Below are 17,098 nucleotides of genomic sequence, written 5' to 3'. Positions count from 1 at the left end.
CTTCTAACTACCTGAAACCCCGCGGTATTCATAACTCTTCAGAAAATTATTGAATCACAATGAATGTGTTTACTTGCAAACAATACCACTTTTTTTTTTTCCTAATACTTGAGTGCGAATTTCTTTTTTTTCTTTTTCTTTTTTTTTTTTTTTGAGACAGAGTTTTGCTCATATTGAAGTCACTGGACACTAAGGAAGGAGTTCAGAAAGACCTGGAGCTTGAGGGACTTGTCCAGAGAATGCAGACTTAGGTTGGGGTCCAGAAATAGGGATGCCCTAGGAAGACCCTGGCTGCCAGGCCAAGGAGACTACCCAAAATGAGAGATCAAGCTGGACACTGTCATAGAACTCAGGAGTTTGAGACCAGCGTGGGCAACATGGTAAAAACCCATCTCTACAAAAAATACAAAAATTAACCAGGTGTGTGTGGCTCACGCTTGTGGTCCCAGCTACTCGGGAGGCTGAGGTAGGAGGATTGTTGGAGTCCAGGAAGTTAAGGCTGCAGTGAGCTGTGATTGAGCCACTGTACTCCAGCCTGGGTGACAGAAGAAGACCTGTTTCAAAAAAAAATTTTTTTTTTAATTAAAAGAAAAATCAAGGAAAAACAACTTTACTGCACAGTGTTTTCAGGGGATGACAATGAGTGCCTGACATGTTCATGACCAAATAAGTTCCCCATCTATTATCAAGCACTATATCATGCAACAATGGTCTTGCATAGTCTAAAGAAAGAAGCATAGCCTAAGTATTTCAAACAAGAGAAGAAAGGGGTGTGAAGTTTTTCGAATGACTGAAGGTCTTTGCTACCAGATCCATAACATCTGTATACCCCAGATAGCTGTCAAAGACAAAAAGAAGAAGAAAAAATTAGCATGACACGAATTCATGTGACATTGATTCCCACATTGATGCCAGCGAAAAAGTCAATACATAACAGCAAAATAACTTTTAAAAAAATGACATGACTAAGCAAAGCTGGTATTAATAAGTCAGTTCTTCTTTTTGTAAAGGACTCGAAACTTGCTAACTTAATAGGAGGAGTTTTCTCATGCCCATAGCACCATTTTCACATCCCGCATTTTGCCAGTTTGGTATTTCCTTCCTTATTGTTAAAGATTGTCAGTATTTTGAAAGGAGAAAAGAAGTCCATTCCAATGTGTGTAGACTGTTCTCAACAATTCTGATAGAACAAGGAGAATTTAAATCAGAAACAATTAAATATGTTTTTTTTTTAATTGAAAGGGCAAGGAGCTTTGGTTAACATTCTGTATTCTTAGAGGACAATGTCATATTTATATTAAAAGTAAATATATTTTCTGCATTCATTCAAGTGAAGCAATTCACTTTATTTATTTATTTATGTATTTATTTATTTATTTTGAGATGGAGTTTCACTCTTGTTGCCCAGGCTGGACTGCAATGGTGCGATCTCACCTCACTGCGACCTCCACCTTCTGGGTTCAAGTGATTCTCCCACCTCAGTCTCCCAAGCACTGGGATTACAGGTGCCCACCATCATGCCTGGCTAACTTTTTATATTTTTAGTAGAGATGGGGTTTCACTATGTTGGCCAGGCTGGTCCTGAACTCCTGATCTCAGGACATCCCTCCACCTCGGCCTCCCAAAGTGTTAGGATTACAGGCATGAGCCGCTGCGCCCAGCCAATTCACTTTATTTCATGTTATTCTTTTCTCTTTTTTTTTTTTTTTTTTTTTTTGAGACAGAGTCTCGCTCTGTCGCCCAGGCTGGAGTGCAGTGGCCGAATCTCAGCTCACTGCAAGCTCCGCCTCCCGGGTTCCCGACATTCTCCTGCCTCAGCCTCCCGAGTAGCTGGGACTACAGGCGCCCGCCACCTCACCCGGCTAGATTTTTGTATTTTTTTTTAGTAGAGACGGGGTTTCACCGTGTTAGCCAGGATGGTCTCGATCTCCTGACCTCGTGATCCGCCCGTCTCGGCCTCCCAAAGTGCTGGGATTACAGGCTTGAGCCACAGCGCCCAGCCTTCTTTTCTCTTGTTGGTCAATGAAATTATTATTTTTTTAACTATTCTTATTTCAATAGTTTTTGGGGAACAGGTGGATTTTGGTTACATAGACGAGTTCTCTCGTGGTAATCTCTGAGATTTTGGTGCACCTGTCACCCGAGGAGTGTACGTTGTACTCAATGTGTAGCCCTCAAAGTCCATTTTATCATTCTTATGCCTTTGCATCCTCATAGCTTAGTTCCAATATTTCATATTATTCTTGAGTTGTCTCAAACATGATGTACACATATAGTTTGCAAGGAATTCTAAGAAAAGAGAAAAAAATTCTTCACAATTATATCCATATCTTGTATTACAGAAGGAAATTTGGGGATCCAGTGGTTTTCAAATCTTTTTCTTTTTCAACCAGTGGAACATATTCTTACAACAGACTGTCACATGGAATGTCAACAGATAAAACACAGGAAAGTTACCCTAGTGAAAGGTAACTGAGACTGCACCTCGCATCTGACCCTCCAAAGGCATCATAGAACTGTCTGAAAAATCACTGATCTATCCCAAGCTGTTGATGCTGCTCAAAAAGGAAAACTATGTTGCCTAATTTAGGTTAACTGGCTGGTCCCAAAACATAAAGCTGGTTTAAAAGAGAATCTGGGGCCCAGCATGGTGGCTCACACCTATAATCCCAACACTTTGGGAGGCCAAGGTGGGCGATCAGTTGCGGTCAGGAGTTCAAGACCAGCCTGGCCAAGATGGTGAAAGCTAATCTCTACTAAAACTACAAAAATCAGCAGGGCATGGTGGCAGGTGCCTGTAATCCCAGCTATTTGGGAGGCTGAGGCAGGAGAATCTCTTGAACCCGGGAGGTGGAGGTTGCAGTGAGCTGGGATCATGCCACTGCACTCCTGCCTGGCTGACAGAGCAAGACTCCATCTCAAAAAAAAAAAAAAAAAAAGAGAGAGAGAGAGAGAGAACCTGGTACTAGAACATTGGTCTTTGATTCTCAACCCAGTATTAAAAAAAAATTTTTTTTTCGAGACAGAGTCTTGGTCTGTCACCCAGGCTACAGTGCATGCTCTCGGCTCACTGCAACCTCTGTCTCCCAGATTCAAGCGATTCTCCTACCTCAGCCTCCTGAGTAGCTGATACTACAGGCATGCACCACCACGCCTGGCTAATTTTTGTAGTTTTAGTAGAGATGGGGTTTTACCATGTTGCCTAGGCTGGTCTCAAACTCTTGACCTCAAGTGATCCGTTTGTCTTGGCCTCCCAAAGTGCTGGGATTACAGGCGTAAGCCACCGCGCCTGGCCCCAGCATTCATTTTAAAATAAACTTTCTCTCTATCACTATTTTATCACCAGAGTTCAACACAGGATCTGGCACATGTCATAGGGTCTTGAAAGAATATATTAGGCTGACTCAGTCAATATCAAATAGAGATCATCACTTATATATGTATTTTTTAAATGCTTTTTAAAAAAAATTTTATAGAAATGGCGTTTTGCCATATTGCCCAGGCTGGTCTTGAATTCCTGGGGTCAAGCGATCTGCTTGTCTTGGTCTCCCAAAGTGCTTGGAATTACAGGTGTGAGCCATCTCGCCTAGCCAAGGTCATCACTTATAATATACACTAAAAAATTTATTAAAGTAATGTAATGCTGGGCATGGTGGCTCACACCTGTAATCCCAACACTTTGGGAGGCCTAGGCAGGTGGATCACTTGAGGTCAGGAGTTTGAGAACAGCCTGACCAACATGGTGAAACCCCATCTCTACTAAAAATGCAAAATTAGCCAGGTGTGGTGGCGCACACCTGTAATCCTAGTTACTTGGGAGGCTGAGGCAGGAGAATCACTTGAACCCAGGAGGCGGGAGGTGGAGGTTGCAAATACATAAATAAATAAATAAATGTAATAATATAAACTATTTTAATATCTTTTTTTTTTTTTTTTTGAGACAGAGTTTTACCCTTGTTGCCCAGACACGATCTCAGCTCACTACAACCTCTGCCTCCCAGGTTCAAGTGATTCTCCTGCTTCAGCCTCCCAAGTAGCTGGGATTACAGGCATGTGCCACCACGCTTGGCTAATTTTTGTTGTTTTTAGTAGGGATGGGGTTTTGCTATGTTGGTCAGGCTGGTCTTGAACTCCTGAGCTCAGGTGATCCACCTGCCTCAGCCTCCCAAAGTGCTGGAATTCCAGGCGTGAGACGTGAGCCACTGCGCCCGGCCTATTTCAATATATTTTAAGTAAAATTTTATGGTAATACTTGGCCTTAAAGTATGTTTTAGCCCTTGGCAAAGCAATGTGGATTTATTTTTATTTGAGAGGTACATTTTGAGTGACACATTGTACTATGCTGAAATGAGCCAAATGGGTCCAACAGCTGCTCTCCACTGTGCCTATATGCTTATCCTCAGTCTTTGCATGACTGGCTCCTTCTTAACTCCCACAATTCAGGCTTCAGCTGGAACATCACCTTCTTTTAGCCCTTTCCCAGTGCTTCTAAAACAGCCTCTTCTTCCTAGTTACAATTTATCGCCTTACCCTTTCTCTCCTCCAGAGAATTTATTGCGATCTGTGTATATCTTACTTACCTACTTGTTTACGTGTTGAAAGCTTCAAGTTGTGCCTCTTTTGGGACAAAGCCCCAGGAGCAAGCATGCCCAGGCTCAATGGCCAGGTCTCAGTAAATATTTATTTGTTTATTTATTTATTTATTTTTATTTATTTATGCATATTTTTAAGATGGAGTTTCACTCTTCTTGCCCAGGTTGGAGTGCAATGGTGTGATCTCGGCTCACTGCAACCTCCACCTCCCAGGTTCAAGCGATTCTCCTGCCTAAGCCTCCCAAGTAGCTGGGGTTACAGGCATGTGCCACCACACCTGGCTAATTTTGTATTTTTGTTAGAGACAGAGTGTCTCCATGTTGGTCAGGCTGGTCTCAAACTCCCGACCTCAGGTGATCTGCCTGCGTTGGCCTCCTGAAGTGCTGGGTTTACAGGCATGAGCCACCATGCCCAGCCTTATCTATTTTTGAGATGGAGTCTGCTCTGTCACCCAGGTTGGAGTGCAGCAGTACGATCTTGGCTCACTGCAACCTCTACTTCCTGGGTTCAAATGATTCTCCTGCCTCAGCCTCCCCAGTAGATGAGATTACAGGCGTCCACCACCATGCCTGGCTAATTTTTGTATTTTTAGTAAAGACAGGGATTTTCCATGTTGGCCAAGCTGGTCTCAAACTCCTGACCCCAGGTGATCTGCCCACCTTGGCCTCTCAAAGTGCTGGGATTACAGGCAGGAGTCACTGCACCCACCTAATTTTTGTATTTTTAGTAGAGACAGGGTTTTGCCATGTTGGCCAGGCTAGTCTTGAATTCCTGACCTCAAGTGACCCACCTGCCTCAGCCTCCCAAAGTGTTGGGATGAATATTTATTGAATGAATGAATGAATGAATGATCAAACATGCATAGTGACCAAGGGCACACAGCTCTACATGATAAACTCAGAATGTAATAGGAGTGTAAATACAGGTTGTGCTTCAAATGGTTGTGGATAGACAGGGGTTCTCCAGCTCTGGAGAGGCAGTTTGGGGGAACAGAAGACTAATAACAGTCCCCTGCATGAATACTTCAGCCCCACTTCTTTCCTTAGCTAGTACTTAACCTCACTTTCCTAAGCTATAAATGACAGCAATAACATCAACTTTGGTGTCCATTAATGGAAGTGACTTTTCTCCACGCACGCCAATGAGGCTTACAGGAGGGGCGCTGACTCTGCAGGAGCAGCTCATTATGTGTATTCAGGGGGTGGCGGGGAAGACTGGAATCACTCATCTTGAGTTAATGGTTATAGTTTCATTAAATGGTTGAGAGCCAAATGGGACTGTTGGGAGGTTAGCCGGAGAGGGCCCACCAGAGGTCTATCTGCATGAAAGACCAGGAGCCTTCTAAGAAGATTCATATTCCAAGGAATCAGTTACTGTAGGAGAAAGCCAATTCCGAATGTTGCATGTTGCTACTCCCTCTGATTTGAAGAGTTTATGTATCATGTTGAAACCAAGAACTAAGTTCTTTTTTTCTCTCTCTTTTTTTTTTCTTTTTTTTTTTTTTTGGAGATGGCGTCTCACTCTGTCTCCCAGGCTGGAGTACAGTGGCTCGATCTCAGCTCACTGCAATCTCCCCCTCCCGGTTCAAGCAATTCTACTACCCCAGCCCACCAGGTAGCTGGGACTATAGCCATGTGTCACCAAGCCCGGCTAATTTTTGTATCTTTAGAAGAGAAGTTTTCACCATGTTGGCCAGGCTGGTCTCGAACTCCTGACCTCAAGTGATCTGCCTGCCTCAGCCTCCCAAAGTGCTGGGATTACAGGCATGAGCCACTGTACCCAGCTGAGTAAGTTCTTTTGACACAGAGGTTTTTATGAGACGTGATGGGGAAAGGATTACCCCACATGGCTTGAACCTTTCTGTGTGTTGGCACATCGGAGAGTGCACCTGAATATCTCCCCATTGTAGGCTGACAGAACACACACACATGGGCTTTGCATGGGGGTTAGGAGTCTTACGGTTTTATGTATAGAAAACAGAGCCTGAGAAATGCTATGTATTATTGTTAATAAATTTCTACCTTTTCAGTTCATCTTCTTCCCAGTATCTACCCAACAGAATATTTTACAGCTGTTGAAAAGAGCAAAGTAACTCTACGTGTATTGATACAGAATATTTGCCAAGATATGTTATTTTTAAGTGTAAAAAGGTACAGAACAGTGTAAATATTATGCTGCTATTTATATTAAAGGAAATATGCATGCATCTGTATATGCATATAATACATTTAGAAATAAACACAAGACCATTAATAGTGATTAGTTTGGCCGGGCGCAGCAACTCACGCCTGTAATCCCAGCACTTTGGGAGGCCAAGGCGGGTGGATGACCTGAAGTTAGGAGTTCGAGACCAGCCTGACCAACATGGAGAAACCTCGTTTCTACTAAAAATACAAAATTAGCCGGGTGTTGTGGTGCATGCCTGTAATCCCAGCTACTTGGGAGGCTGAGGCAGGACAGTCGCTTGAACCTGGGAGGTGGAGGTTGCAGTGAGCTGAGATCGCACCACTGCACTCCAGCCTGGGCAACAAGAGCAAAAATCTGTCTCCAAAAAAAAAAAAAAAAAAGTGATTCGTTCTGAGAAGGTGATTCTGGGTGAGGAAGTTAGGTTTGTATATATATATGTATATATATACACACAAATTTTAAATATATATATATATTTAAAATGATGCATTGCAAAAATAAAATTGAAATTGAAAATGACTCAGCCTGGACAACATAGTGAGACTTCATCTCTACCAAAACATTAAAAAAAAAAAAAAATAGCCAGGCATAGTGGCACATGCCTGCAGTCCCAAGTGGGGGGATTGCTTGAGCCTGGAGGTTGAGGCTGCAGTGAGCCAGGATCACACTACTTCATTCCAGCCTGGGTGACAGAGTAAGACCCTGCCTCAAAGAAAAAAAAAAAGAAGACTGGTGAATTAGTCTGAAGTTTCTCATAGTATCGACTATGTACTTACTCTTCCCAAATAATAGGAAAAGAAGAACACACCATTTAGAGAATAATTTGTAAATATTTTCAGTTTTCATATGTGTATGTGTGTATGTGTGTGTGTGTTTTTTTATAAGGAAATTTCTTATTTTGGGTAGGCCAGTTTTTTTTCCCCAGAGGCAGAGCACAGAAACAGTGCTGAGGAGGTCTGGTTCTGATGTCAGACAGCTAGGACTCCAATTCTAGCTCTGCTGCTTACTAGCTATGCACCTTGGGTAAATTGCTTAACTTACCTAAGCTTCAATTTCATTCCTTTAAAATATGGAAGAATAATAGTATTTACTTAATAGTGTTGTTTATAAAGATTTATTTATTTATTTATTTATTTATTTATTTATTTTGGAGATGAGAGTCTTACTCTCCCAGGCTGGAGTGCAATGGCGCAATCTCAGCCCACTGTAACCACTGCCTCCCTGGTTCAAGCGATTCTCCTGCCTCAGCCTCCTGAGTAGCTGAGACTACAGGCACCACTACCACGCCAGGCTAATTTTTTGTATTCTTAGTAGAGACGAGGTTTTACCATGTTGGCCAGGCTGGTCTCAAACTCCTGAATTCAGGCGATCCGCCCGCCTCGGCCTCCCAAAGTGCTGGGATTACAGGTGTGAGCCACCGCACTCAGCTATAAAGATTTAATGAAGTACAATAGTTGCCACTCATCTGTGGTTTTGCTTTCCTTGACGTCAGTTACCCATGGTCAACCCTGGTTGAGGAAAATAGGTGAATACAGTACAGTAAGACATTTTGAGACAGAGAGATTACATTCACATAACTTTTATTACAGTGTATTGTTATAATTGCTATATTTTATTTTATTATTAGTTATTGTTGTTAATCTATTTCTGTGCCTAATTTATACGTTGAACTTTATCATAGGTTTGTATATATAGGATAAAACAGTATATATAGGGTTCAGGATACTATCTGCAGTTCCAGGCACCTACTGGAGTCTTGGAACGTATCCCCTGCAGACAAGCAGGGACTATGCAATGCAGTTGAAGCAAACAGCATACTGACTGGCCCACAGTAAGCACTTGATAAAGGTTAGAAGGAAGTACATGTAATGAACATTCAGTGCACACACAATAAGAATCTGTGGGATAAAGTAAACATTTGCTTTCCTTTTTGAAAAATGTGGTTATCTTGTGACAGATACAGATAATAAACCCCAATTAGAGATATTCCATTTGTCTAATCAACAGTCTAGTAAGTGCCAGTCACTGGTTGAAGTTTAAGCCTCCCAAGGATGGCAGCCATTGAGAACTGAGCCAGGTGTGGAGATGCAAGCTGCAAATGGTAGAGCTTCCCAGCCGTCTGGAAGAGATTTTGTTACCTCCTTCACCTACCTGTGTTTTCTGATGCTCTTAATATTCTTAGTTTTCCCATGTCTCACTTCACAAGATGGAAAGAACTATGGACTGAAGAAGAGAAGAGTTCAAGTTAATGAGCAGGGTGACCTCAAGGCCACAGCATCCCCAATTGTAAAACAAAGAGATCTCCAAGGTTCTTCTGGCTCTAAGCATTCTATAAAAATGCCAGGTCGGAGTCAGCTCTTCTGGTCTCTATGAATTCCATATTCTGTGTTGCTCTATTCTGAAGAACTGAGATTAGAGGTGACAGAGAGCTTTGCAAAACCAGAACTAAAGATGACCTCCTCTCATAACTATTTTATCAGACGCTAGAGAATTAAATAAATGAAAAGCTGGTTAAAAGTGAATATTAACGTCTGTCTTCTGAGAATTTGCACTTTACTTTGTGACGAGAAGTTTCCATCAGAAGTATATAAACTAAACTAAGAACAGAAATTCTTTAGCATGTAAAGAAAACAAACTTAAATGGCTAAAATCTGTTAAGAATAAGATCCATTATACTTTATAGCTCCTATTCAAGTGATACATTACTTTTACTAGGTGTACTCATTTAGCTTATATTTTCCAGCATTTGCAGAAATATTATATGTTTTGCATAGTAATGATTATAAAGCTTTACATTTGTGGAGCTAGTACTTTACAAGTTTACCAAGAGATTTTACAGTAAATTTCAATTATAATGACTTACATCCAAAATATTTATCTGATCAAAAATTTGGTAATATGTAATATAGTTATTTACTCTTGTCAAAAATGACAAATTGATATTTGAGTTAAAGTATATTTTATAAAACAAATATTGCAAGTTGGTTAAAAAAGCAACTGTTCAATAGAAATGCAAAATAGAGTGGTAGGTTCTGAAATGCTTCTACATTTTTTCCCACAGTAGTGAGTTAAGCAATATTCAAAGAACTTCCTTATTTTAACTTTAAGATTTAAAACAACTTCTCTATATCAATAATAAAGATTCTTTGTCTTTCAACAGGCAGAAAGTCCACTTCATTATTTGATATGCAGCATGATATTTAGTATAAAGTAGATTGTTTGACCAGGCTGTTGAAATCATGATATAATAACAAATCATACTCTATGGACAAATCTTTTATGCAATATGACGCTAATTTCTCATGCATAATATATTGTGTATATTTGGCTTTGAAAAGTGAGACAAAAACAGCAGTAGCAAATGCCAGTGTTTCAGAAGCTCAAGAGAAATTTGAAATTTAATATCAATATTTAAGATATTTTTAATGTCATTAACTTTTGAATGGATCAAATTATTGCTTAGCTTGGACTGCCTCATTTGAATAGGCTGGGGAAATTCCAAATTGGCAGTTTCCTCCATGTTCTGGAAAACAATTTTATAAAATACTGAAACATTTGCTATCTCTCTGGAGCACCAATACTGTAGTAAGTTATTCATTCATTCATTCATTCATTCATTCATTCATTCATTTATTCAACAAAACTTGCAACTTACTATACCTGAGGCATTATGGTAAGCCTCCCAGGAAAGAAAAAATATATATAACTATATAACTGGTTACTTGTATACATAATGATAAGCAACAATTAATAGTTGTAGGTGATTAGTGTAACATTCCAAGTGCCAACAATGGATACTATAATAGAAAAAAGAAAGATGGGAGGAACTGGGGAACTAGAGTAGTCAGGGAAGGCTTTGCCCAGGAGAAAGAGCTTGAAAAGATGAGTTGGACTTATATGGAGGGAAATGAATAGAGAAAGCATCTCAGGGAAGAGAAGCAATATACAGAACTTTATAGCGTCAGTCATGAAAAAGACAATAAATAAGCCAGAGAACATAGAACTTCGTAATTAAACGGTTGTCTTAGTCTTTCTGTTGCTTAAAACAGAATACCCGAAACCAGGTAATTTATAAGAAAAGGAATTTATTCCTTATAGTTATGGAGGCTGAGAAGTCCAAGGTCAAGGGACCATATCTGGTGAGGGCCTTCTTGCTGGTGATGGCTCTCTGCAGGCTCCCAAGGCTGTGCAGGATGTCTCATGGTAAGGAGACTGAGTATGCTTAGAAAGCCACCAGTCCTGCTCTCACAACAATCCATTAATTCATTAATCCGTGAATCCAGAAATGGATTAATCCACCATGAAAGCAGAGCCCTCATGGCCCAGTCACCTCTTGAAGGCCCCACTTCTCAATACTGCCACATTGGGGATTAAATTTCAACATGATCTTTGAAAGGTACAAATATTCAGACCATAGCAAGGATAGTCTGTGGATCTAGCTGCATTAGCATCCCCTGGGAGCTTGTAGAGGTGCAGAATCACAGTCTGATTCTGCATGTTCAAGGTCTTTGGTGCTTTGTTGTTGTTGTTGTTGTTGTTTTTTAAGAGACAGTCTCGCTCTGTTGCCCAGGCTGGAGTGCAGTGGCGCGATCTCGGCTCACTGCAAGTTCCGCCTCCAGATTCACGCCATTCTCCTGCCTCAGCCTCCCGAGTAGCTGGGACTACAGGCACGCCCGCCACCACACCCAGCTAATTTTTGTATTTTTAGTAGAGACGGGGTTTCACCATATGAGCCAGGCTGGTCTCGATCTCCTGACCTCATGATCTACCCGCCTCAGCCTCCCAAAGTGCTGGGATTGCAGGCGTGAGCCACCGCGCCCAGCCTTGGTGCTTTGTATGCATTTAGTCTAAGAGGTTTCACTCTTGACCAATCCTTCATTTTGCAGAGGAATCTGAACCACAGAGTGGCTGGATGGCTTTCCCGATGATAATGGCAAACCTCACTTTAGAAGCAAAATCTACAGAGTCCTGGGAACAGTGAGTTTCCCCGCAATTCCACAATGTTTGACTGAACTGGAGGGAGGTAATCAGTTGGATCTGATTATGGGAGTATTTGAATGCTAAGAAAGTCAAGCCTCATCCTTCATGAATTCAACAAACATTTATTGAACTCCAGTATGGTAGCACTAGGGATACAGAGAAGAAGAAGAAAGACGCTGCCCTTAAAAAGTTAGCCTTCTAAACAAGTAAGTAACTACTATGATTTAAGTGTTCCTGCCAAAACTCATGTTGAAATGTAATTGCCAGTTGGGCGCAGTGGTTCACACCTGTAATCCCAAAACTTTGGGAGGCTGAGGGGGGGGGATCATGAGGTCAGGAGTTCGAGACCAGCCTGGCCAATATGGTGAAATCCCGTCTCTACTAAAAATACAAAAATTAGCTGGGCGTGGTGGTGGGTGCCTGTAATCCCAGCTACTCTCCTGAGGCAGGAGAATTGCTTGAACCTGGGAGGAGGGGGTTGCAGTGAGCTGAGATCACACCATTGCACTCCAGCCTGGGCAACAGAGCGAGACTCCACCTCAAAAAATATATATATAATTTCCATTATAACAGTATTAAGAGGTGCTATTGACTGGGCACAGAGGCTCACGCCTGTAATCCCAGCACTTTGGAATGCTGAGGCAGGAGGATCACTTGAGGCCAGGAGTTTGAGACCATCCTTGGCAACATAGCAAGACCTTGCCTCAAAACAAAACAAAACAAAAAAGAGGTGCTTTCTTTAAGAGGTAATTCAGTCACGAGAGCTCTGCCATCATAAATGGATTAATGCTATTATCTCAGAAGTGGGCTCCTGATAAAAGGATGAGTTCAGTTCTATTTCTCCTCTTGTTCTCACAAGCTTGCTTAACCTTCTGCCATGTTATGATACAGCATAAAGGCCTCACCAGATAGCAATGCCATGCTCTTGGACTTTCCAGTCTCTAGAACTGTGAGAAATTAATTTGTTTTCTTTATAAATCACCCAGCCTGTGGTATTCCATTATAGCAGCAGAAAACTGACTAAGATAGTAACCAACAATTACGAACATCCTTGGGCAACAAGTTTTAAAGGTTTCTAATAAAGAAACTAACATGATATATTCTGTGAACTTTTATTCAGTACCTAGTAGAGGACAGACTTTAGATGCAAAGTGGTGGTGTTCAAAGGTATTTGAGGGTGAGGAGAAATAGGCTGCTGTCCAAGAGTAGGAGATAAAGGATGAATGAATAAGATTTGGTCACTGTGAGGCCAGAGAAAGGCCCTCTGCATTAACTCATACATGGCAAGGAGAGGTAGAATTTGGCTCACTGAGCAGAGAACTAAGAAAGTTGGGAGAGTAAATCCGATTTTTAGAGTTGTTTGTTTTACTTTTTAGTTAGCAAAAAGATATGTTTGGTTTTAGACATATGAAGCTTGAGTGAATATCCCATAAAGAACTCTCTAGTAAGTAGTTGGAGATTCAGAACAGAAGCTTGACAGAAAATCAGGTCTGGAAAAAGGGTTCATCAGATGTTTTTGTTCAAAATAATCCATTTTCTTTGGGAGGCTGAGGCAGGAGGATTGCTTGAGACCTGGAGTTCAAAGCTGCAGTGAGCTATGATCGTGCCATACATCCCAGCATGGGTGACAGGAGACCCTGTCTCTTTAAAAAAAAAAAAAAAAAGCCAACAGTTCATTTTAATCACTGGTAAGTCAATAGGATTGATTGGGCAGTTTCAAGTTGTTGATTGGTTAGATATATTTTGTTTGCTTTTATTTATTTATTTATTTATTTATTTATTTATTTAGAGACAGGGTCTCACTCTGTTGGTCTGGCTGGAGTGCAGTGGCATGATCACTCACCAGTGCAGCCTCAATCTCCCCAGATCAAGTAATCTTCCTGCCTCATCCTCCCAAAGTGCTGGGACTATAGGCATGCACCACCACGCATGGCTTTGTTTGCTTTTAAATAAAATTCCAAAGCCTTTGCTTTCTCAGCTACAACTAACACAGTTATGTTCAATTATAACAATCATTATGCTCACTTTTGGGACTCAGAAAACAATATCCGGCTGATTATAGTGGCTTATGCTTGTAATCCAGCACTTTAGGAGGCTGAGGCGGGCGACTGCTTGAGGCCAGGAGTTCGAGATCAGCCTGGGTAACACAGCAGACTCTGTCTCTACAAAAACAAAAACAAAATATCCAGGCATGGTGGCATGTGCCTGTAATCCTAGCTACTTGAAGGTTGAGGCAGGAGGATCATATGAGGCCAGGAGTTTGAGACCAGGCTGGCAACATAGTGAGACACCGTCTCTACAAAAAAAAAAAGTTTAGAAATTAGCTGGGTGTGGTGGTGTAGTAGTTTCAGCTACTTGGGAGGCTGAGGTGGGAGGATCACTTGAACCTGGGAGGCTGAGGCTGCAGTGAGCCGAGATCATGCCACTGCACTCCAGCCTGGGTGACAGAGTGAAACCCTGTCTCTTAGAAAAACACAATACCCCCAAGATGAAGGCCTCAGAAGCAAAACTTTTCCTCTTTCTCCTGATGTTCTTACAGTCCCATTCTCCCCAAAACCTAGCCATAGAAACCAGAATCCCTCTTCCCAAGGCAGATCATAGAAACCAGAACCCCTTTTCCCCAAAGCCAACCATAAAACCTAAAAATATTACTTTTATTTTCCTTCTACCCTTCTGTGTAAAAATTGGCCATAAAAAAATTATCTGACCTGTCTTGTTTGATTATTGATCCTAAGACTCTCCATTTCAGAGAGGGTCCTGCCCCATAACCAGAAAAAAAAAAAAAAAATACCCAGAGAGGCCAAAAAGAATATAGACACACAGGCATTTCTGGGTGTCCTACTCAGGCTACTAGCATTAGGTCATAACCCTTTTGTCCAATCACATTTCTACACCGCTGTTCTAGTTTGTAAACCTAAACATTAAAGGACAATTTTCCCTGTATTTTTGGATCTTCATTCTAAAGGCTCCTGTGTATACATGTTAAATAAATCCATATGTCTTTTCTGTTTTTGTTTTTCATTTTTATTTTTATTCTTTAGAGACTGGGTCTTTCTATGTTTCCCAGGCTGGTCTCCAACTCCTGGCCTCAAACAATACTCCTGCCTGAGCCTTCTGAGTTGCTGGGATTACAGATGTGCACCAACTGTCCCCAGTTGTTGTAAGTATTTTCTTCAATTAATCTGCCTTTTTGTGGATTGATTTTTCAGTACTCTTCAGAGGGCCAAAAGGAACCTTTCCTTTGGACCCTACATCAAAAAAGTCACCTAATTTCTTTTTCCTGCCAGTGCAACATTAACAGCAAAAATGTCAGTAACCAAGTTTTTTTTTTTCACTCCATTTTTTCCAAGTCCTATTGTAGTATATTTTATCATGCAAGTGTTCACTTTTTAAAATATATTAACTAACTTCAACTTCAGAAACAACAGCTGTCCTATAGCCTACAAAATTTGACCAACTATATAAATAGTTATTCTAGTTAATGCATAGCTGGGTAGTTAATAAATTCCTCTAAAAATTATGTAACAAATAATTTAATTTTTAATTTTTTGAACTTTTTTTTTAATAATAGAGACTGGGTTTCACCATGTTGCCTAGGCTGGTCTTGAATTCCTGGACTCAAGTGACCCGCCTGCCTCAGCCTCTCAAAGTGCTGGAATTACAGGCATGAGCCACCTCCCAGGCTCAAGTGATTTTTTCCACCTTAGCCTCCCAAATAGCTGGGACTATAAATGTGTGCCAACATGCCCAGCTATTTTTTTTTTTTTTTAGATCCAAAACCTGTTTATTGAGATGGTTTCCCACTCATCTTGATTCAGCGTGCTTTTAGTGCTGCTTCCTCCTAAAGAAACATCCTTCTGTAAGCCTTGCTTTTCCTCTTGTAGGCTAGCAGAGGACAGTAGAGCAGCCAAAACACAAAACGACTGTTTGTGCATGCTAAAGACTATGGTGATTTTATAGCATCCTGGGCATTTCACATCCATGAAGTAGGAATTGGGGCTCTGCACCAGGCGTTTCCTCTTGTGTTTCCTCTTCTCCTCTTCTGAAGAGGAATGAAGGAGATCCTTTGCAAGAGGCATGTTCTTGTGGGTAGGTCATCACTGCCAGAAAGGATTTTTTTACTTTTTTTTCGTTTGTTTGTTTGAGACGGAGTTTCACTCTTGTTGCCCAGGCTGGAGTGCAATGGCACAATCTTGGCTCACCACAACCTCCATCTCGCAGGTTCAAGCAATTCTCCTGCCTCACCCTCCCAAGTAGCTGGGCTTACAGGCATGTGCCACCATACCAAGCTAATTTTGTATTTTTAGTAGAGACAGAGTTTCTCTATGTTGGTCAGGCTGGTCTCAAACTCCTGATCTCAGGTGATCCGCTAGCCTTGGCCTCCCAAAGTGCTGAGATTACAGGCATGAGCCACTGCGTTAGGCAATTTTTTTTTTGAGATAGAGTCTCGCTCTGTTGCCCAGGCTAGAGTACAGTGGGGCAATCTTGGCTCACTGCAACCTCTGCCTCTTGGGTTCAAGTTATTCTCCTGCCTCAGCCTGCCAAGTAGCTGGGATTACAGGCACACGCCACCATGCCCAGCTAATTTCTGTATTTTTAGTAGAGACAGGGTTTCACCATATTGGCCAGGCTGGTCTCGAACTTCTGACCTCATGATCCACCCACCTCAGCCTCCAAAGTGCTGGGATTACAGGTATGAGCCACCGTGCCTGGACGAGTTTTAAATGTTTTATACAGATAAGGTTTCATCATGTTGCCCATGCTGGTCTCAAACTCTTGGGGTCAAGTGATCCACCCTCTTTAGCCTCACAAAATGCTGAGATTACAGATGTGAGCCACTGCTCCCAGGCATCAAAGTTTCTTTATAAAAGGATGAGTCTGGCCACCTTTTGGCTCTCTCTTGCCCTCTCTTTGCCCTTCCACCATGGGATAACACAGAATAAGGCCCTTGCCAGATGTCAGCCCTTCAGTCTTGGACTTCCCAGCCTCCTGAATCCTGAGCCAATACATTTCTGTTTATTATATATAATAAATAAATAAAAACAAAAATAAAAATTTAAGTCACAGGCCAGGTGCAGGAGTTCAAGATCAGCCTGGCCAACATGGTGAAATCCTGTCTCTAGTAAAAAAACCAAAAATTAGCCAGGTGTGGTGGTGCATGCCTGCAATCCCAGCTATTCAGGACGCTGAGGCAGGAAAATCACTTGAATCTGGGAGGCAGAGGTTGCGGGGAGCCGAAATCGTGCCATTGCACTCCAGCGTGGGCAACAGAGTGAGATTCTGTCTCAAAAACAAAACAAAACAAAACAAAACAAAAAATTTAGGTCACAGACAGATC

General features: G+C 41.5%; 1 pseudogene; it reads right to left on the bottom strand.

Moving 5' to 3' along the window:
* Nucleotides 1–15,585: 15,585 nt before the first annotated feature.
* LOC107000999 (small ribosomal subunit protein eS27 pseudogene) lies at nucleotides 15,586–15,845 on the bottom strand (annotated as a pseudogene).
* Nucleotides 15,846–17,098: the final 1,253 nt, after the last annotated feature.

The sequence above is a fragment of the Macaca mulatta genome, chromosome 11, assembly GCF_049350105.2.
Source record: "Macaca mulatta isolate MMU2019108-1 chromosome 11, T2T-MMU8v2.0, whole genome shotgun sequence".
Lineage (NCBI taxonomy): Eukaryota > Metazoa > Chordata > Mammalia > Primates > Cercopithecidae > Macaca > Macaca mulatta.
The sequence above is the reverse complement of the archived record's forward strand: the minus strand, read 5'-3'. Positions and strand labels throughout refer to the sequence as shown.